This window comes from Mauremys mutica, chromosome 8 (genome assembly GCF_020497125.1).
Source record: "Mauremys mutica isolate MM-2020 ecotype Southern chromosome 8, ASM2049712v1, whole genome shotgun sequence".
Classification (NCBI taxonomy): Eukaryota; Metazoa; Chordata; order Testudines; family Geoemydidae; genus Mauremys; species Mauremys mutica.
Genome location: NC_059079.1, coordinates 28,567,822 through 28,590,682, shown reverse-complemented (window position 1 = coordinate 28,590,682; position 22,861 = coordinate 28,567,822). Strand labels below are relative to the sequence as shown.

The 22,861-nt window shown below is 43.2% G+C and overlaps 1 long non-coding RNA gene across 3 annotated transcripts; it reads right to left on the bottom strand.

The window, feature by feature from the left end:
- Positions 1-8,957: 8,957 nt before the first annotated feature.
- Positions 8,958-22,822, bottom strand: LOC123375718. Of its 3 annotated transcripts, XR_006581570.1 has the most exons (4): positions 22,520-22,822; positions 21,977-22,236; positions 16,408-16,517; positions 8,958-9,272 (listed from the first exon to the last, which is right to left on the bottom strand). It is a non-coding gene; the product is annotated as an uncharacterized LOC123375718 (long non-coding RNA). The 3 variants fall into 3 exon arrangements; XR_006581569.1 differs by lacking the exon at positions 8,958-9,272 and having other exon boundaries at positions 14,544-16,517; positions 22,524-22,821; XR_006581568.1 differs by lacking the exon at positions 8,958-9,272 and having other exon boundaries at positions 14,544-16,517; positions 22,520-22,820.
- Between the last annotated feature and the right edge of the window lie 39 nt (positions 22,823-22,861).

The following is a 22,861-nucleotide window of genomic DNA, read 5'->3' as shown; positions in this document are numbered from 1 at the left end:
AAACTTTTACCAGTCAAAGCAGAAGTCTTAAGTCAAAGACACTGTTTTATGTAAAATCAAGTTTTTGGTGTCATTTGCATTCAATTTATTGACTTCAAAAAGAGCAGAATTAGACCCTTTATTTATAAAGGGCCAGCTTGTGTCCGGCCCCAACTCAGGTGCCCAGGGAAAGAAGAATACACAGAGCTCCTATCACATGGCCCATGCATGAGTCCATCACAGTGACAGTCCCCGTACTTGGGTGAGTGGCAGAATGTGCACCCTAGGTTCACTGAGGGAGCAAATATAGAAAAGAAGAAGGGGGAAGAGCTAGATGGGGGCTCTGTCTGACCACTCCCTGCACTGCCAGACCAGAGGGGAGCATGTTTCTTACTGCTGAGTGGGAGGTTGCAAAAGGTTGTGGGTTTTTTGCATTACTTGTACAAGGAGAAAGACTGGTCAGAATATTCTATATTGTGGGCAAAGTGCATTTTAATTCAGGGCCGCTCAACTCAGCCAAAGCTGAAGGGATTTTGCTTAATCTTTCAAAACCAACAAAATCTTCATTCTCAAGCAAAGATAAAGCATGTAAAATACAGCCCAACACATGAAAAGTTACAAGCATGTAAAACGGGGGATTGTGGGTGAGACCCTGAACCACAGAGGTTAATGGTAGCCAGACCGGGCCAATAATTTCAAATTGTTTTGAAACCCTCACTACATGACTTGCTAACAGAGATTGCTATAATAATATTTAGTCATTTATATCTATGATATGCTATCCAAATTGTGACTAAAGGTCTAATTCTGCTCACGGGTGCCAGGTTTGTATGATTTTTGGTGGTGCCCAGAATGGGTCCAAGCAGAGCCATCCCATCCATAGGATGGACCGGGGCAACTGTCCTGGGCCCCGTGCTTTGGAGGGCCCCACGCTTCAGGGGGACACGGGGTCCAGGGCAGCCGGGAGGGTTAGTGGGAGGCCTGGCACTGGCAGCAGCAAGCGACCCGGTGTCGCTCGAGGGAGGGGTCAGGAACTTAGGGGTAGTGGTGGAATCGGGGCGGGAAGAGGCAGGGTGGGGGCAGAGCAGGGGTGAGAAGAGGCAGGGGCTTGGGAAAGGGGTGATGTGAGGGGGAGAGTAGGGGCTGGAAGAGCCGGGGTGGGCTGGGGCCAGGTCGCTCGCTGCTGCCTGCTGCTAACCCCAGGCTGCCCTGGACCCTGCATCCTCCTGAAGCCCAGGGCCCCCCAAAGCACAGGGCACGAGGTGGTTGCCTCGGTCCGTCCTATGGACAGGACGGCTCTGAAAATAGAAGCCCAAACATTGGTGGAGCCGGGCCCACGTTCCTGAACATTGGTGGAGCACGGGCATCACGGGCCCATATAACTCACTGCCTATGATTTTCTGCTACCACTGCCAGGCACAGTGCTTACTACTTATTAGGATCAATGGGGCTACTGGTTAATTATCAGCTAGTATTAAATCTTCTATTTCTGAGTAAGGTTATAAAGTGGCAAGATGAATAACATGATTAGAAGTGTCCCAGATACACCAAAACGCCATCACAATTGGTTTCCGGGTTTGCAGTCTCAGCAGAGAGGTCAGTGATTGAGTAGCCCTGGAAACCAAACAGCCATCTCATCTCTAGAGGGGCTACCTCCAGGATGGATTTGAGGCATACTGGCAAGGTGATATGGGGAAGCTTGCACTTCTACAGTCCAGACTGCAACTGGTCTGTAGTGACAAAGAGGAATTCAGCCTTTAGTGTGGCACCTTCCAGTAGCACTAAAAGAACCAAAATGTGTTACATAAACTCTGTATTTCTAGCAAAACTACCCAGCAGAATATTCCCCCATGCATGTGTGTGCTGTATATACAAATGAGTCACTTTGTGGGCAGCGTCACTTTTATTAGAGTATCGTTTGCTGTAGTAATCCCCTGCTATGACATGTTTGGCTTTTTGTGTTGAAGTTAACATTATAATTGCTTCATTTCTTAAAATAGTTTGTCTTTTAAATTTTTGTGGGTTAGGAGTTTGTGTCTTAGGGGTTTTTTTTAGGGTTTCGTAATGGTTTTATTTTTAATTATTAAAGCCCACATTTTCAAAAGAGTTCACTAATTGTGAGTACCTCCATTTTTGGGAGCCCAACTTAGGATACCAATGGCCTGATGTTCAGAGGTGCTGGGAACCATGGCTCTCAACTTCAGCTGGCATTCTGGGTGCCCATCACCTTTGAAAGTCAGGCCTGAGGTGTCTCAAACTAGGCATCCAGGAAATGAAGGGACCCAAAATTACAGGCCACTTTTGAAAACGTGGGCTTGTTTCTCTAGCTCTGTTTCCAACTGACTGTTGATTCTGCTGCTGTCTCTGAAGGCGCGCACATTATATAACTGATCATTTATAAGTAATGAACAAGAGATTAAAAAGAAACTTGTGATTTTTGGGCCTTTTCATTTTTGAGTGGATAACCTGACATCTTAAAGGGGTCTGATTTTCAGAAATTAAAAAACCTCTGCCCTCTGAAATACAGCCCCTTTAAGATATCCCAAAAACTGAGGCACTCCAAATCACCAATCATTTTGAAACTTTTGGCTTGAATGCTGCCTTGGAAACACATGGAGTATGGTAGAGACAGGAATAGAACCTAGCTCTAAGAACCCACTCTCTACAAAACTGCTCATTTTAAAGTGTCCGAAGTTGGATACCCAAAAATTAAGGTACCAAAAATCATTCACTTTTGAAAATCTTGGCTATTGGTTCCATAATATGACTATATAATGTACATATTTATAAGATGGGTAGGTATTGATTTTTATATTTTAATTTAAAAAACCTTCTGAAACATGTGATGTTTGTATATTTTTCTTACAAAAAAACATTAAAAAATAGAATCAATGACAAATATATCTCCCTGCTCAACCCACTAGCTAATGGCCTATTCACCTTTAATAGCCTATTTACCATCCTTTTGAGGAAAGCCTGGTAAAACATGTAACTCTTCCAGCTTAAAGTGAACATTGACAAACCTGGGCTGTGTCAGACCAAGAACGGAGGTGAGTTCTTGATAAGAACTTTCACTGATGGACTACATGGTTTCTCTTTATAACTGCACATGCTGGGATTTGCTGGCTAATAAAACCTTCTGAAAAGTTGCCTTATGAAATAGGTTTTTTTAAAGGCATACTCATTATTAGGGTATTTTCCTTCACAGTTTGTTCAGAATTAAAAATATTGCAGGTGAGACTGGCTTCTAAAAATCTCTGGGTTCCTTTTGTTAAAATTCCATTGGCAAGACTCAGTCCTATGCACTGAATGTTACAAGTGTTCTGACAACTTTGCCAAAGGCTGCATTTCCTGCTGCCATGGAAATGGACAGGAGATCAGTGAAAGCTGGGTGATGGGTTTTAAAACCAAGTATATTAAAAAAAAATATCAGCTGCTTTAGGTAAAAATAGATGTCCAGTACTGTTATGTTCCCTGTGATATTATTTCGTAACCATGGCTTCTCCTCGGTCTTTGTACTCTCTATCTAATCTAATCATTTATAGTGAACTCATCACCTGGCATTGCTGTGGAGGATGGTTCCTTTTTATGTAGCTCCTGTAATGCTAAAGCCAGAGAAGCACTGGTTTGGTGGTTTTGATATCTAAAAAGGCACATGGACACAACTGATCATTTTCTTTATTTAAACTGACATTCATAAAGGAATCTATTACTGCAGGCATTTTCTCTTAGTCAGGGATTTGCAGACAGCTTTTCCCAAATTTAATGCCATTCTGGGTTTGTCTGGTGGGTCATGTCCAAGATATAGCTAGCAAGTTAATTATATTCTTCATCAGTGCCCCTTAATTATGCTGTATTTAGACTTCGTCTGACTGAGTCCTAGATTTCCAGGTTTGCAGATGCTTGACTACAGCACCATAGTAACATCTTACTAATCAAATCATCAGAATTGTGCTGGTGAGGCAAATTATGTTCTGCAGATAAACCAGACTGTGAGAATTAATTAATGTTTTAAAAAATAAAGCACTTGGTTGTGTTCATGGGATGAGATGCAGGGATGCAGATAAGCAAGAAGAATAAGTACTAATTGGAAGCGATCCGCTTCTCCACCATCTCTTTGTAAACACATCTTCTATATTGACCTGTGATTTCTGGATAATAGTGCTCATATGCATTTCCTAACAGTTTATTAAATTTGGAATATCTAGAAAGGCTGTCCACTACATTACTTGCGCCTTCCCCAATAGCAGCGAAAGTGCACTGTAAACAAAATGATTTAGATTTTTGCAATTAATCTCAGGTATTGGGCAACAATATTGTACATATGACACTGTTTTCTGATTGCTGTAACATCTTAGGGCCTGATCCTGAAAACACATGCATATGAGTAATAAGTGGCTCCACTCATACTGGCAGAATTACTCATATATACAAGTGCTGGTCCTTAAACAGCATCTGGAAATGTTTTAATGTGAACTGACGCTGTAAAATTGCAATGTGTAGATAACTGTTCACCTTAATTCACAGACCATGCCACCCCCTGTGTGCTTTACACTATGCTCATTTTTAATTGCCTTTCAGCAGTTTGATTTGCGGCTAAATGAGTCCTCCAGGCTATTTCCTTAAACAAGTCTTTTATAAGTCCTGTCATTTTAAACATCTCCCCCTCAGCCTGACTCATCTCCTTATGCAGCCTTATAGTGTTATTTGGAATTGTTTCTACGTACATTCAACAGACAAATGATTCCTGCTACATTTGTTTAAAAAATCTTTTTTGTTGCCTTAGCATTTACAGAGAACAAGCTGAAACCGGCTTAGTACATTCAGATGGGGCCATGGGAAGAAAGATGGTTACTGCTCTTCTTGCTGAAGTCATTAGGTATGCAGCTAAATTCAATAACTTATAGCGTTCCTCCAGGCTGCACTTGTGAGACTTTACTCTGATTATACTGTCTCTTTCAGGTAGGTTATACAGGTGCAGCATTGTACTGTTTTCCTCTAATGCCTACTTTGCTATGCTTAGATGCCAAGTGTTAGATTACTGATGTGTAAGCAATTTCTGTATATCTTGCTGATTCCTACTAGATGTTTCCTATGGTTTTTGCACACAAGTGTTTCAGGATTATAAAGCAGAAAGCTGAGGCGCTACAAATTTTCATTTGGAGAATGGAGTTCAAATTCTCATTTACATCAGTAACTCTTGATGTAACGAATAAAGCCCCACTCATTCCAGGTCCCTTTTCACAAGCAGCATAAAACCACTACACACTTTCAGTCTCTGCTCAGGGCCGGATCTAGGTTTTTTGCCACCCCAAGCAAAAAATTTGCCATCCCAAGGTCCGAAAGCGCAACTCCCAAACAAAAAACAAAAAAAAATGCTGCCCCTGAATTGTGCCACCTCAAGCACATATTTCCTTTGCTGATGCCTAGAGCTGGTCCTGCTCTGCTCAAGAGAGGTTCAGAACTGGAATATATAAATTGTATATATAAATTGTAGGTCAAGAATGAAATTCATTAGCAGAGATATGGGACATGCACAACACCTACCTGCACTCTGAATGGTTTGAAACCATTTAATGAGTTTACAGATTCAGGGCCAAATTGAAGTCAGTGCTAAAACTGCCACTGACTTCAACAAGAGAAGGATTTGGCACTTAGAGGAAACAATATTAAGAATAATGATATGCTATAAATACTTTGTTATGAATGTGAAATATAAATAACACATATACTGTATATACTCGTTTATAAGCTGGATATTTCTGGTAAAAAAAGTGACGCGTCAAAGAGCAGGGGTCGGTTTATAAACGGGTCTACACCAAAATTTGATGATTTTAAACTCTATGGAATCATTGAATTGAATATCTAATACATTGTTGTTTTGTTTACCTGGAGCATCTTCAGGCATGGAGCCCCTCAGCTCCCTGTGGCAGCGGTTCGCTGTTCCCAGCCAATGGGAGCTGCGGGAAGTGGTGATTTTTCACACTTGTTGTCTGGTCACCCTACCTTCTGGTATACACACCAAATGACTGGGGAAACAGCATCTTAGAGGGTAGAAGAGCTCTAATGATCTTCACAGAACCTGAAGAAATCTTTCCACCCACTAGTATGCCTGTTCAGATTATCTACAAAAATTTGACTTATCCAAATATTTAAAAGTAGAGGCCCAAAGATCTAACTCACACAGATTTGAGTTCAATATTTAAAAACATTTCTCATTCACTAATCCTCTTGGTTGACTGGCAGATGTGTAATTAATGTGAAGAAATGCAACTCAAAACTATTTTTATTCCATGCCTGACTTACCAGATAAGTCTTTAAAACATTAAGTTCATAGGGAGTGTTTGAGTGCAAATTAGTTCATGTCCCTTCCTGCTAAATCTATGTAGTATCGTTTGCTTGTCTATTTTTCTGACATTTCTCATAGCTCCTATAGAACCGAGACTGTTACAGCTGCCTTTTTCTCTATCAAACCAAATTTAAAATTTAATAAATATAGTAGAGGATAGAAACAACTGATCAATTTGTATGGGTTCCCAGAGTAAGCACTCCTGTTCTGATTTCTTTTAAATTGGTTTCTGTTCTCCAGTTCAGCAATGGTGATGGTGCAGCAGGCAGACAGCATCATTCTTCTCTTATTGAGGACTAGCAGCTGCCACAATAGTTTATCGATGTACATAGGGAGCTAAAATCATCAATCTGTTTGTGAATACAAACTCTAGTTGCAGACTTTAAGGGCAAGACTGACATTTTGGAGGTCAAACACAGCTTAACGTTAAAGATCAAATCTGCTTTTTTTTTTTTTAATTACATTTTGATTAGGTATGAACTGTGGGTTCACTATATGCTGCATATTGAGGAATCACAAAGCAACCCACTTCAATTGCATGTTAAACGTTTCCAAGGAGTGATAGCAATCAAAACAGTAGTTTCATCAATTTACAAGCCAGCAAACAGTTCTTCAGCACAGTTACCTGCAGACTAATCAATCATAGCTGCAAATTACAATGCTAATTGCAAGAATGTATAACATTTTGACTATTTTCAGGCACTTCTAGCTAACAGGAACACAACAGGGATCTTAGACCAGGGGTTCTCAAACTGGGGGTGAGGACCTCTCATGGGGTCACGAGGTTATTACGTGGGGAGTCGCGAGCTGTCGGCCTCCACCCCAAACCCCGCTTCACCTCCAGCATTTATAATAGTGTTAAATATTTTAAAAAGTGTTTTTAATGTATAAGGGAGGTCGTACTCAGAGGCTTGTTGTGTGAAAGGGGGCACCAGTACAAAAGTTTGAGAACCCCTGTGTTAGATCATACCGATTTATGCCAGGGATGACTCTGCATTCGCTGTAATCTAATTAATTAATCTGAAATAGACTCAAAGATAATTAACCCTTTAGATGCTGGATTAACATACCACTGTACAAGGTATATATCTAAAATTAAAGGAAAACGAATCATTCCACAGCATAGCATGTGTTTTATGCTTTTATCTCAGGATCTCAAAGGCATTTCCAAGCATTAATTAGTTTAATCTCACAAAAGCCTGGCCTGAGCTGCCAAACAACTGGACATTTGCCTGGTGGACCAGTGTTCCCTTCCCTCCACCAAGCTTGCACATGAACTGCACTGGCAGCATCTCTCTTCCTCTTCCTTAGGTAAGGCTAACGTGTGAAGTAGGCCTCACATCATACCTGCCTAACCTCAGGCTTGTGATACAAGATCCAGGCATTTGAGAGATTTCTAGGAGTCGGACAACTACCTCCAAAATCTTGGGCCATTCAGTTGCTTTGCAGCCTGGGGCTGCAGGTGATGAAACTGCAAGAGATGCAAGCATAAAAGTGACCTTGAATAGATTAGAGAAGAAATAGAGAGCTGAATCCTGTTTCGGCAGGCTGCAGAGAAAATAGTTCTGGTAGGATTTTGCATGGATCGGCTTCCTGAGTCTCCCATTCTGACTCACACTGTAAAGTGCTCTTCTATTTCTATGCATTTTACAGACAGGAAGATGATTTTCAGCCAGTCTCAAGAAGGACACCCAAAAACTGAGGCAACCCATATCAGGCACTAGAAGAGTTGGGCTGAGGTTTTGTGCAACAGTTTTTGCTGTAATTAATAAAAAGCACTGAAGCAGCTGCATGATCCCCAGCAATGCTAGACGCCTTGTTTAGGAAATAAATTGGCTCACAACACATGGAATTTTCAAGGGGAAATCTGTTTTTTTTTCTGAAGAAGAATTGATCAAGGAAAGGTCAGAAATAGTGTGAGTCACTGCCATCTTTCCTATGAGAAGAAACCAGAATCAAATGTAATTTTCCTGTAAATTGCTTGGGAATTAATGTTTTGAATGATGGTAACTGACCACTGGATGCCACTATTGTTCTACTGAAATAGGCTGCCAGCTGTCATCTTTTTCTGGTTTGTTTGCAAGGATCTCCTCAAAGGCAGAAGTGTGACTAGAGAAGAATAGAGATCTTCACTATAAAATAAGACCTAAATCTGGAATTGTTTATGTTTTGCTTTACTTGAGTATTTGATGTTTTCCATCACAAGAAAGCCCTCTCACCGGGTATCAGAGCATGGAGGGGTGGCGGGGGGGCGGAGGCTCTCCCTTCCAAGGCCCTGTGAGGATGACCCAGGCTTTTGGCTAAAAAACACTTGTTGTGTGTTGGAGAAAAGGGGAACGATCCGTAGCAGCTGCCTGTGTCTCAGTAGGCGTTGCCAACCCGGATGAGCCCCCAAATTGTTGGAGAAAAACTTAGTTTTTACTTATTTGTTTGGGTACAGCAAAGTCAGATACTTTATTTTGTTTAGCAGCTACAGCAGGGAGAGAGTGAACTAGGACATAGGGTCTTTTTTTTGGACAGGTTTTTTAACAGGTAAACAATTACAGCAAGCATTTATATTTTTGTTATAGACAATAATAAGCAACAGCTGCATTTTATTTATACATGTTATTTTGATATTTTGTTTTTTTTTACTTAAGAGATTTTAGTTTACATTTTATATTATTTACACATTATTTACACAAGGTTGAAACAACTTTTTACAGTTTTTTTTACTTGCCTTACACAATTTTTGCTTTTACAAATCTTGTGTTATTAAGGTTGCAGTTAGTCTCTGTTCGCCAGAGTTAGGCTGTCATGCATTAAGATTCCCAACAAATTCCTGTCAGTTCCTTCTCTACTTCCACACGTGTCTTCCCCTTCATCCAACCAAAGCCAATGCTGAGTAGAGCTTGTCCACAAAAATGTGAGGTGCTTTCTATAGTATTCTCAGGTCCTGCTGGATCTGTGTGAAGGACCATAAACTGTATTCCAATCCAGCTCCTTCCTTACCTTGGACCAAACTCCTCCCACCTCCACTTATCCACAATATTCCCCCCATCTTCTATTTGTGACTCCACCCCTCCAGCATGTGGCAATCCCATCTCACCTGCCTTTCAAGCTTCATCACCTCTAATGAGGCCTCTGTACAAATGAGAAAGCTAATACTGTAGGTGGTCAAAGCTCAACTTACTTTCCAATTTGGGAATGAGGGCAACTGGGGATTTTTATTTTTTTGGTAAATTGCTTTGTGTCCCTGTGAGATCTGCTGGGAACACCATGGAAATATATACTTTTATGTTATGATTAATATTCCGATAGGGAAATGTGAGGTAATATCTTGCATTCCTGAAAGCAGGCTAGTAAAAACAGCTGGTTCAAGAAAGTCTGTGAGGGGTGAATAAAATAAAAATGAAGTAAGACTAAAAGATTGCACTAATGGCACACGGAATAGAATGCAACATGTTTAGAAGTAGATGGCATGCGTATAAAGAAAACTGGATGGTAGAGTGAAAGATACTCCCTCTCCAAAGGTGAATTTCTAAATCATTACTGGAGAAAGGGAAACATTCACTGACTGTAACATGTTGGTATTATTCGCTGGCATCTCTGAATAGAAGAGAATGGCTTATTTCTTCCCCCAGCAAATTAGAAATGATGCTACAGTTGCAGAGGGAGACTGATAGCTTCCATTTGTTGCATTATCTATAGAAGATATCTGAATGTAGCACCAAGCAAAGGAAGAAGCATTTCATTTGAAGAGCTGAATTAGAATTAGCTTCTGGGCAAAATGGTCTTCCAAGCTGTGAACCACCTGTACGTGCAGTTAACTATTAATCTCCATTCTGTTCCTGTTGTAGAGAGACGCAGGCTATCCTGATTATGGATTTAAGTAGAGCTGAGAGCCTGTTTGCAGTAGCCATGTAACAGAGAAAGGAACTGTACAGCAGATAATTCAGTGAAGCAATTTTTAACATTTGGGTTTTCATATTATTTTGGTTTCTAAGCCTTTTACCATGTACTGTTTTTTTATTAAATTAAAAAATAATAGTAAGTTTGAAAAATAGGGCCAGTTCATGCCATTTCAATGGACTCATTCCATTATGGAGCATGGACTGGCACTCTCCTTACAATCAACTAGGCAGAGTGTGTGGCTTTCAGAACCCACAGATGGCCCCAAATCTATAGGAAACTACAGTGGACAAAGTGCAGCATTCATAGAGCCGACCAGTGTCTATACACTAATTGCAGGACCGTTGAACTCCACCAGTGCCATGGCATGGCAGTACTGACTGCTCTCTCAGGAGCAATGACCAGCAACAGCTGTCCCAGCTGCACCCTCATGAGGAACTTGCAGTTGCAGAGAAGTGGGTGTTAGTATTATGTTTCACTTGAAATAGTTTCACAAGTTTCAAGGAGAATGCTGCAGAGCATGGTCTGGCTTGTCCCTGCCCCCTCCTCACCACCATGGAGCCCCAAACATACTATTGGAGTGGGAAGAAAAAAAGCTTCTTAGGCTCATCCTCCAATTCCTTTCATACAAATGGGCTTTTCTTTTCTTTTTTTTCCAGAAATTCTAAAGTTTCTTCATGAGATTTTTTCAGATGGCATGATGTAGCCTGATACTGGGTCTTCCAGCTCATTACTGAATAGAGGTAAGCAGATGAGGCTTACAGTAGTAATGTTACAGAATATTTCTATCTGTTTATGTAATGGGTCATGAACTCCCATAACTCCCATTGACTTCAGTGGATATTTGGGTGCTGTGTACTCCCCAAGATCAGGTTCAGTGATTGCATTTTTTTATTATGATCAAAGAACAGGATTTTCCACTTAAACTTATGAGAGTTACAAATTATTTTATTTTTCTTAGTATTGTTTAATTACAAATTTAGGCCCCAATTCTGCAAGCAGTTCCATGCAGCAGGACCATTGCATCATGAAGATCAGATTGTAGGATCAGGGCCTTGGTATCCAGACTGGCATAATTTTTAACTAAACATTCATAGTTTTCTCTCCAAAAATTATATAAAGGTCAGTCAGATCATTTGTGAGAGGTGAACAATATTTTTTCCATTTAGGCTTAGTATGGCACACAGCCAGTATCTTAAACCATTTAAATATTTCTTAGGTATAGAGATTTTAATCCCTAATTATGTCTTGTGTTATAAAAATAGATAAGGCATAATAATTAACAGCTACGTCCTTCCTCCAACAATGGGTAATTGACTGATGCTATGTTTACACTGCCGAGCCTATGCTGGTATAGCTATACCGACAGAGCCCCCTGGTACAGATACTGCTTACACAGACAGGAGGATCTTTTCTGCCAGTGTAAGAACGCTCCCTCCCCGAATTATATTCACTTATGCTGACATAAGCTCTCTTCTGTTGGCATAGCTGCAACTCACTAGAGTTTAGTTGGCATAGCTATATCACTAGTGGTGTTTTTTTCACCTCCCTGACTGACGTAGCTAGCCCAGAATAAGTATTAAGAGTACACCAAGCCGAAAAAGTGAGGCCTAACGCTCGACCCAATGGAATTTCTGTTTGCCTGACTGCAATGCAATAACTTTTGAAAACCACATCCAATCAATTCCAAAATGTCAGAAAACATGGTGATAAAGTTGCCCACTCCTTTTAAAAAAAAAAAGTCCTGCTAGGGTATTTGTTTCTATGCACTTTTGTGGCAGTGAATTCCATAAATTAGCTATAGACTACATATTGTTTTTCAATTAATTTTATCACAAATTCTCATTGTTATTTTTGATTATTTGTATTACCATAGTGCCCCAGTCATGGACTAAGTGCTAGCACTGTGCTAAGTGCTGTACACACTGTGTGAGTATGCAGAGACAAAGGAATAACTTCTGTCTGGGATGAAAGGCAAGCAAGCCTCTCCTTCACTGAAAACAGGTCTATTGTAAATACTTATTCCAAACTAAAATTCCTAATAGCACATAGATAGCTTGCAAGTGTAGCTGGGAGAAGCATATGATCCAGAAGTTACCATAATCACAAAGTATAGTCTTGATTCTGCGAGCACATGTGTGTATAATTATAATCTTTGAGCAACCTGTTCGCAGAACTAGGGCTCTGATAAATATTCTCCATAAAAATTGTTTTGCTAAGACATGTTTTTAAAGATCTACATGTTTGTCTCCCGACAATTTTTTTTTTTGGCAACAGTTTAGCTCGTTATCAAATACTGTGAAACCTTTCTTAAACTACTACTCAAGGGACCTGCAAAAATCGATTGCTTATTCACACTTGTCTTTCTAACTAAAGATTGAACACTATAGTACTAGAAATGTTGATGATATTTTAAATGATATGTGTGAGGAAATGAGGTGATTCTTCATGCAGGTTTCAATATCCGTTCCAAATATTGGAGGTATTCTGACCAGCAGAGGAAAATTAGTTATAGTAAATTCCTAAAACTGTCTGAATCTTAAAGCATTTTAAAGAGATCTTTGTAGTTTCTGCAATGCATGTGAAGAATAAAGAAGGCATATAGGTTCTCTTTTGGAGAAGGAATTTATCCTGCAGGTCCTGGCAAAAACCCGCTTATTTATATATTGTCTTGTCTCATTTTTTAAATATATTTTAATATGGTAAATGACTCATGATACTATTAAAATAGTCATTTGAATCTGGCATTTTCCCAAAAAGTCTCTTTTGGGGCTGCAGTGTGTTTCTAGTGCCTTTCTTAACTAACACAAAAATGTAAATTTGAACTCCATTCAACTTGTGTGTATAATATTAGAGATGTGCATTAGTATTTGCAGGACTGAGGCCTAAAATGGAATCATAGATATAATTTTATCTCTCAAATGCTTTAGTTGAGGTCAACCTTAGGTGTAAAAGGGATTCTTAGTTGATTAGGTATTCTTAGCTATATACTCACTCCATTTCAGGCTATCCTCAAGTGGTCTGACATGAGGCATCTCTCTTGAGGTAGGCAACATTTCTACTTGCAGCTGAGAACACTTTAAAAACAGAAGCACCAGCTGTGTTCACAGTGGATAGTTGCCGTTTATTTGCTCAGTGAGCTAGTTCCAGGATGGCTTGGGTTAAGCTGACCTTGGGCTGAAGTAAAGTTGTCATATTGTTTTATTTTCCTTAGTATTATTCTGTGGGTGTCACGTAAAAAGGACTGTACTTTGGTGAACTCCCTTTTTAAAATCTTCATGGGACTATGTGGTGTTTTTCCCAGTTGTTTTCTTAGTATGGTTGGTAACTTGGTAGTAACCATTGAGTGTCTTCCATCCTGATGCTTGCATAGTTGTTTTTACTGTCTGGAGCCGGCCCTGCATGCAACGAATTACCATGTTTTCTGTCCACATTTTATATTCTAAATGGGAGGTGAGAAATACTAATTTAATCTTTCATGTCCCAACTTGTTATGCCCACAAGGATTTGGTGTTTTCCTGCATATACTATAGATCTTTGAAACCCTTTAATAGTTACTAGCCTCATTATGTCTGTGCTGCTCCTAATGAGCCTAATCCTTCAATTCTACCACCTGTGAGAATTGATTTTTGATTAAGCTAGGATTTTAATGGGATTTGTTTAAAAACTGCAGAAGTGGGCCCTTAATGGCTGAAGGCATTGCAGTCAGGTAACATTTTGATATTCCTTCAAGATATTTAGGCCCCAATCCTGCAATAAGCTCAGCACAGGCACCCTGTCTGTGGGGAGCTCATTTTACAGCTGGGGGCTTTAGTGTGCTGATTGAACCAGGAAACAGTAATTAAATATTGGTCACTTATCAGTGGAGAGCACAACTACGAGGTGGTATTTTTAATTGCATAATTCAATACATAAATCATATGGGTGTGGCCTTGTTGAACATGCTTATGTTCAGAGGCTCTAAAAAGGTTATTGGACTTAAAAAAAAAAATCCAGTAGCCTAGTGCAGAGGTTCTCAAACTGGACAGTGGGCAGAATGTATTGGGGGTGGAGGGGGAGGAGAAGCTTTAGGGAAAAAAGCTTACTGCACACATTCAGAGCTGGGTGGCCAGAGAACAGACACTTCTCCCCAGCTGCCCAGCTCTGAAGGTAGCGGCACTGCCAGCAACAGAGAAGTAAGGGTGGCAATACCATATCATGGCACTCTTACTTCTCCACTGTTGCTGGCGGCGGTGCTGCCTTCAGAGCTGTGTGCTTGGCCAGCAGCTACCACTCTCTGTTCTGCCTTCAGAGTTGGGTGGCCGGTGAGCGGTGGCTGCTGGCCATGTGCTGGGGGGGGGAGGGAGAGGGAGTACTATAGCTAAATTACTACAGACACAAAGAAGGGAGGGGCATGATCAAATAAGTTTGAGAACCACTGTGGCCTTTTGCATGACATGATCAGACATTTTAATGAGCTTGTTCTGCCAGTCAACATGTCATTCATCAGCCCTACTAATTTATAAGGGAGAAGGATAAAACTAAACAAAATTTATTCATCTTGAAAGTGAGCATTTCTTGAATGTAAATGTGTAAGAACAAGAGGAGTCTTGATCCCCTTATCTATATAACAGTTTAATACTATTTTAACGTAAGTTTTTTTTCAAGATGTTCTGCTTCCTCCTCATTTCCCAAAAGATCAACAGTTTTCCTCAGTTTTTAATATTTATTGTTAGATTTCTTAACCCTCTTTCTTACTCCAGGATGTCAATGAAAATAGAGGGGAAACCCCCCCAAAACAACAACAAAACTTTGAATGACTTTAATCATCATTTGTATCAACCTTTCTAATAACTTTGATTTATTTTAATTCTGATTTAACTTTACCAAGGAAGTCACAAGGTAATGGAGAAATCATAATGAATTAACCCAAGAACTTTTTGATGTACTGCTGAATTATAAATAAAACTAAGTCTCCAAATAATTCTTGCCATTAGATACAAGTACAGAGAATTAAACTGTTGATGATTTTGTTCATCATACATAGATTAAATTCAGAGTTAGTATGCATTATGGGAAATGTATATGTTTACTTGCTAAAGGACAAGAAGTATCTGATGTGTTCCTCCAATGTATCCAATGACAACAGAAGTTTCCAAGGAGACAATCCCTTCCCCCCACAAATTCCTAAATATATCATCCCATTTCTTAATGACAAGAGGCTCAGAAGTATATTTTAATTGTTCTCAATGGGGTTTCGTGAAGACTGTCAAACTGATTTGATCCTTTATAAATTAATACAGTGTATGTATACATATTTTTCCATGGAATAATTATATTTTATCTCTATATATTTCCTGCCCAAGAGCTTCCCCAAAAGACTTCTGCTCCCTTCCTCACAGTCTATTTAAAAGAAAAAAAAAAAACACGATCCACAGCAAAGCGCTTGGGGAGCTCTCTTCCGAATAACATCCTTTAGGAACAGCTGCTAAGATCAAATAGACTACCAGAATTCAGCACCAGCATGTGTGGTATCTCTTAAAGATACAGGAGCATAATCCTCTCCAGTGCACAAAGTCAGTCATCCAGCTTGCCACTGTCATTAAGATAGGTACTCTGTACAATCCTGCTTTGGAGGAAGCTTGAATCAACCACATCTGCAGCAAATAAAGACTCTGCAGTATAAAGTTTTTACAGCGCATCTGGTTCATTAAGGCATGTCGTGCTGTATTATGAGGAATGATGGACAGGTTCCAGCTTTTAAAAAGTGTACGTATGTTTTTTAAAGAACATCTATCACTAGGGTGAAAGGTATTCATAACCAAATTATCAGTATTTCTGCAATATCTACACAAAGTCAGGGTTATGCTTTCTCCATGGCAAGAATTAACTCCCATTTACTAACCCTGCAAAATTCTACTTGTCCACTTGCGTGGAGCAAATAACTGTTTTTTGACAAACAAGAAAAATATCCTGAGCTTTTCATCTTGAATGTAATGGGTAAACTTTGTGTCCGGGGACTTCAGTTTTCTTAACAATTTTGTAAGACTGATCTTGACCTTACCCATGGTTTTGCCATCCTCCAATAGCTATTTGGGTATGTTTTATTGAGCTAAAAAGGGAATCCAAACACTGTACATATAGTGGATCACAGATGTGATAACATGTAGTACAGCCCAATCTGTGGCAGGAAAACAAAGAAGACTCACTTTCTTCAGGGACTCCTTCCTTCCTGACTGTGCAGAATGTTGTGCAGATTGTTGCTGAAAATGCTGATGTATAAACAGCTGGGTGTATAAAAGAAGCATGTTGCTGCCTTCTGCATTAGAAACACAGAAAAAGAACCAGTGTTTGACAAACTGGGAGAATAACCCCTAATTTACAGACTTGTAAAAGGACATTGTGAACAAAGAAGTATAAGCTACTCAGTGTTAATCGTTCCAATTTTATTTTATTCTGTTACTTTCACATCTTTGATACCAAAGTTTTCCTAGTGGTATGATCAATCCTGTACACTGTATATTAAGCCTATTTTTTCCTTTCAAAATTGACTCCTCCTGTACCCACCTCTTGTACACTAGCTTTTGACTAATTGGTTAGACTCCGGCCCATCAAACTATCCTGTTATTTATTTGATTTTGATTTTTTTGAGTCAGTGACTATTTGTGTTGGATCCTTCGACAGAAATACTTTCCCCAAAAGCCACAAATGGAGTACTGAACACAGAAGGTATAGTTTAAGGATAGAAGATTTAAATGGTCAAAGACAAAGAGTAACTAGAAATGAAGATGTCTGCCCCCCGCCCAAAAAAAAGGTGTATTAAAAAGAGAAAGAAAATGGTATGCTTCCCAACTGAACTAGTATCTAGTTTTGGTCACCACATCTTCAGAAAACCAGAGCAGAATCATGACAAATGCATCAAAGATAATTAGAGGCTATAACAGGATTTATGTAAAATGAAGTATAAAAATGAGGCTTATTCAACCTGGAAAGAGCGAAAGAGAAGGTTAAGTAAGTATTTAAAATTATAAAGGGCATAGTAAAAACTGATTAGTGCCTCTTGTTTACTTTGCTCAAAAATATGAGGACAAGGAGACTTCAGATAAAGGTCAGCAAATTTAGTATAGTAAACTAAGGTATTACTTATTACACATGACCTGCAGAATTCAATGTTTAGATATAAAAATAATTATTTTACAAATACCTTTGATAGATTAATTAGGAGGTCCTTAAGTCAAATACTGTGGGCTGGGTTTTATAATTATCAGTAGCACTTTTAGATTTGCAAGCAATGACAACAAAGGTAACCAAAACGTGCATCAGGATACAAGATAATAAATATCAGAGGGGTAGCTGTGTTAGTCTGGTTTTGTAGAAGCAGCAAAGAATCCTGTGGCACCTTATAGACTAACAGACGTTTTGCAGCATGAGCTTTCGTGGGTGAATACCCACTTCTTCGGATGCAAGACTTCTTCGGATGTATTCACCCACGAAAGCTCATGCTGCAAGATAATAAATGAAACCTGGAAAGAACACCTTTCTCTGCTATATACAGCACTGCACTACTAGCAAGATAAATTTTAGGTAAGTTACAGCTTCTTCTGACATATTAGGTATGGGACCCAGTTAGAAGCAGCATACTAGACTAGCTGGACCAATGATCTAATTTGGGAATGCCTATGTTTTTATATCTCACTGCTAAAACAGCTCTGTAAGAGACATGAGGATAGCTATCAATGATCTTGACAAATTGAAGAATTGGTCTGAAATCACATGATGAAATTCAATAAGGACAAGTGCAAAATACTTTACTTAGGAAAAAATAAAATGCACAACTACACAATGGGGAATAACTGGGTAGGCAGTAATACTGCTGAGGAGAATTGGCAGGTTTAGTGGATCACAATCTGAATATGTGTAAAAAACATGTTGCAGTTGTGAAAAAGGCTAATATTCTTTTGTGGTGTATTAACAGGCGCAGGGCCGTCCTTAGGCATATGCAACATACACAGCTGCATTGGGCACCATGAAATTTGGGGCAATTTGGTGCCCCAAATTTCATGGTGCCCTAGGCAGCTGCATGCTGCATACACGGCAGCACCAGCCCTATCCCTCGGCTGGCCCTCACTTCCAGGGGGAGGGCCGTCCCCAGGGTGATGGGCCCCAGACAACTCCCTCTGCCCTGCCTCTTACTCTTCCCCCCTGCCTGCCCCCGGCCTGCCCCCATTCCACCTCATCCCCCCAGTGACCCTGCACTGACCGGCAGCAGCGGGAAGCAGAGCAACCCGGCCCCAGCCCCCTCTACTCCGCCAGCTCCCAGTCGCAGCGCTCCACTTCCTGCCACCGGTGAGTGCGGGGAAAGAATCGCCCCCCACGCTCACCGGTGGCGGGAAGCAGAGAGACGCAGCCCCAGCCCGCGCTGCTTCCCTTGCCCTGGTCCCAGCCGTGTCGCTCGGGTTCGGGAAAGGACCGCTCCGGCTCTCACCGGCGGTGGGAAGCGGAGCGCTGTGGCGGGGAGCTGGCGGAGTAGAGCGGGCTGGGGCCAGGCTGCTCTGCTTCCCATCACTGCCGGTGAGTGGGTGTGTGGCTCCTTTCCCCCCAGCAACACGGCTGGGGCTGGGGTGAGGGAAGTGGAGCAGGCTGCTCCTGACCCCCCACTAATCCCCCAGGCCACGCTGGGCCTATGGGGCCCCCAAAGTGCCCCCCCTCAGCTGCTGCCACCCAGACCCTGGGGGGGAGGCCTGACGCCCCACACAGTTCCTCCTCACCCCCGCAGGGAGGCTGCGTAGGGCACCCAAATGGCTAGGGATGGCCCTGAATAGGCATGTCATATGTAAAACATGGGCAGGGCCACCCGGGGCGGGGGGGGGGCAAGTGGGGCAATTTGCCCCAGGCCCCGCAGGGGACCCCATGAGAATTCTCCGACCCCAGCCCCGCATCCGCCTTCCCCCAGCGCTTCAGCGCGCCGCATCCAGGAGCGGTCCTGGACAGAGCTAAAGCGGCCTGGCTCGGGCGGGACCTGAGCTCCTCCCTGCTCAGAGTCACATGGCAAGGAGGTGGGGCTGTGCGCTCCAGTCCAGCCAGAGCCAGGCTGCTGCAGCGCTGTCCAGGGGCCAGGGCAGCTCCTGGACACAGTGCGCTGAGGCTCCGAGAGAGGGGAGAGGCAGGGGTAACCCAGGAGCGGCCCTGGATAGAGCTAAAGCGGCATGGCTCAGGCGGGGCCTGAGCTCCTCCCTCCTCGGAGCCCTGTGGTAAGGTGCTGGGGCCTGAGCTCCTCCCAGCCCGGAGCCCCGCGGTAAGGGGCTGGGGCCTGAGCTCCTCCCCGCTCGGAGCCCCATGGTAAGGGGGCGGGGCCTGAGCTCCTCCCCGCTCGGAACCCCATGGTAAGGGGGCGGGGCCTGAGCTCCTCCCCGCTCGGAGCCCCATGGTAAGGGGGCAGGGCTGCGAGCTCCGGGCTGACTGGTGGGACTTTAGGCCCCACTGGAGCCAGGCTGCTGCAGCGCTGTCCAGGGCCGCTCCTGGATGTGGCGCGGTGAGGCTCCGGGGGAGGGAGAGGCAGGGGTAAGCAGCATGGCAGAGGGCCAGGGGGGTTGGATAAGGAGCAGGGAGTCCCGGGGACAGTCAGGGGACAGAGGGTCTGGGGAGGCAGTCAGGGGAAGGGGGCGTTGGATCGTGAGCATTCCGGGGGTCTGTCAGTACTCAGTGGGAGGAGGAGAGGTGTATAGGGGTCGGGGCAGTCAGGGGACAGGGGGGTGGTTGGGGAGGGGGTCTTGCGGCGGGGGCACTGAGGGAACAAGAAGCAGGATGGGTCAAGGATTATGAGGGGAGCAGTCAGGGGGCAGGAAGTGGATGGTGGTTGGATATGGGGCAGGGGCAGGCTGTTTGGGGAGGCACAGCCTTCCCTACCCTGAAGCTCATTCAGCAGTTTGAGGCAGCTATTTAACACAAAGAGCCAAGCTGTTATCTTTTCCATGGGGGAGGGATCACATGAGAAGAGCAATATCCTACACCACCTACCTCCTTCCCAACTCTACCAACTAATAAGTTTCCAAATACGTTAAGGGACATTATAAAGAGGACAGTGATCAATTGTTCTCTATGTCCACTAAAGGTAGGACAAGATATAATGAGATTAATCTGCAGCAAGGGAGATTTAGGTTACATATTAGGAAAAACTGTAAGGATAGTTAAGCAGCAGGGGCACCATTTAGCCCCTTCCCTGCCGCCGCCGAGTTTCGTACAGCAGCATGTCCTAGCCCCAGGCAGAGCTCTTAACTGCCATGCAGCCTAATGAGTGTGCAATGAGAGCTCATCAGAGAGGGGCTGGTCTCAGCTTGTGCTCTGGGGGCATGGAGTCAGCATTTTGTTTACAGAGGCGCTGGTAATTAAATTAAAGATCTGGAAGTAAAGACAGAACCCAGGGGATTGGGAAGAAATACAGCTAAGTCCTCAGAGCCCAGGTTTCATTCAGAAAAGAGGGAGATGTGAGGGCAATAGGTGAAAAGGGGCCAAAACCCCAGGAAGGGCTAGCAGAGGAAAAACCCATGCTACCATGGTACTTACATGGTCCCATCACCGTAGTATCTGAGCACCTCACAATGTCTAACCTATTTCTCCTCACAGCCCCTCTGAAGTAGAGCAGTGCCGTTATCTCCAGCGTACAGATGGGGGCACTGAGGCACACGCCGACTATCGGCCAGATTTTCTAAGGTATCTAGGCAGCTAGTGGGATTTTGAAAAGTGCCTAGAAGATTAGGTGCTTTGTAAAACCCACTAGATGCCTAGCTGCATCTTTGGGTGCCTAGAAACCTTTGAAACTCTGTCCCTACGGCACTGGCCTGACATCATACAGGAGGTCCAGGGCGAAGTAGAACCCAGGTCTCTGAAAACTTGCTCCCTATCCACTGAAACAGCCTCTCTCTCTGCTCTATGCTGCAAAAAAAAACAAAAAAACCCAAAAATGACTCTAATAGATAGGGGCAAAACCAAGAAGGCCAGTTCTCTAAGACTCCAGCAGACAGTCCCAAGTGATTGGGAAGGCTATCATGGTTGACAACATGTAAAGCAGCACAGAGGTCAGGAAGGATGAAGAGAGAGAGAATGAGAGTCCAATGATAAGAGATCACTAAACCCCCAATGGGTGGCAGGCGGGGCTGTATAGCAATGGCTGCTGTTAAATTTTATAGTTTAACTGAAAACCATTTTGTTTTGTCTTTTTTTTTCTGAGTTTGAGAGAAGGAAGGAATGAGTATCAAATGTGTTTATGCCTCAAATTCTTAGGGTTTGTATCCAGAACAAAGAACAGAAATTGCACCTCTAGAGTCCATAAAGTCAACGATTATTGTCATGATTTGTATTATTCATTGTATAGTATTATTGTGTCCCTAACCTCTGTTTGCAGAAGCTGGGAATGGGTGACAAAGGATGGATCAGTTAATGATTACCTGTACTGTTCATTCCCTCTGAAGCACTTGGCATTGGCCACTGTCAGAACACAGGACACTGGGCTAAATTTTCAAACTAACCAGTGTCACTACACAAGATGTAAGAACATGTTTGGATTAGAGCTGAGTGTATATATATCGCAGCTAATTTCTAAGTTATTGTCTGCAAAATAAGTAGAGCTTTTAGGTGCCTAAGTAGCCTCCGGAATCATGGTTAAAGTTACCCTCCCCTATCAAAATCTGCAATGGCACCCCTATTAACCAGGGGAATAGGCTTGCAAAGGCTGTAAAATCCCCATCATTGGAGTTTTTAAAGAAAAGATTAGAAAAATACCTGTCAGAGCTGGTCTAGAGTTACTTGTTCCTGCCTCAGCACAGGCGACTGGACTAAATTATTTTGCCAAGGTTCCCCCCGGCCCTGCGATTCTTCTCTAGAACGCTACTATACTTTGTCACCCACGTCTGTGTGCTCACTGGTTCTGTATTTCATTAGGATTTGTCTGTATTTTTCAGGTTTCATCCTTGTCTGAGCGGTGACTCTACACACGTGTGAGAGTGTTGTACAGGATTGCTTGTCCTTTGCCTAAATGAGAGCTGACAGATAGAGGTAATAAGGACGTTAGTCTGCACATATTAACCCTAGCACGCCTCTCGCCTTCCCCTCCCCCAAGCAGGGCTAGTCTTTCACCCATATAACACACACCTCCCTTGGGGCCGGAAAAGCGGCGCTTCTCACCACCCCCTTCAGCTATAAACAGGGCGAGCGGCACCTGTCCATCGCCCCCCGTCGCTCCTGCCCAGAGCAGGTCAGCACCGCCCCATGGCAGCCCAGCGCGGAGACCGGCCCGTTCCCAGCCGACTTCGCTCCCACACTCACCCACCCCTACACTTGTCGGCTACGCGGGCACCGCAAGGCGGGGGCGGGGGTTCCCCGGTCCCCCGCACGGGCTGGATGAGCGCTAAGCCCAGGGGCGGCCCGGCTTAGGCGGGCTGAGCACACGCGCCGCGCATTTCCGTGGCCCGGCCGCGCCGCGGCTCCGCTCCTGTTCCCCCCGGGGCCGCTGGAGCGCGGGCAGGGGAGGGCGGGGCCCCTCCCGGCACAGCGCGCGCAGCCCGGGCCCCACGAGCCAGGCAGGCTGAGGGGCCCCTGCCCGGCGCGCAGCCCCTTCGCACGCGTGTCCTCGCCCCCTCCTGCGGCGCGGCGCGGCTCCCGGGAGGG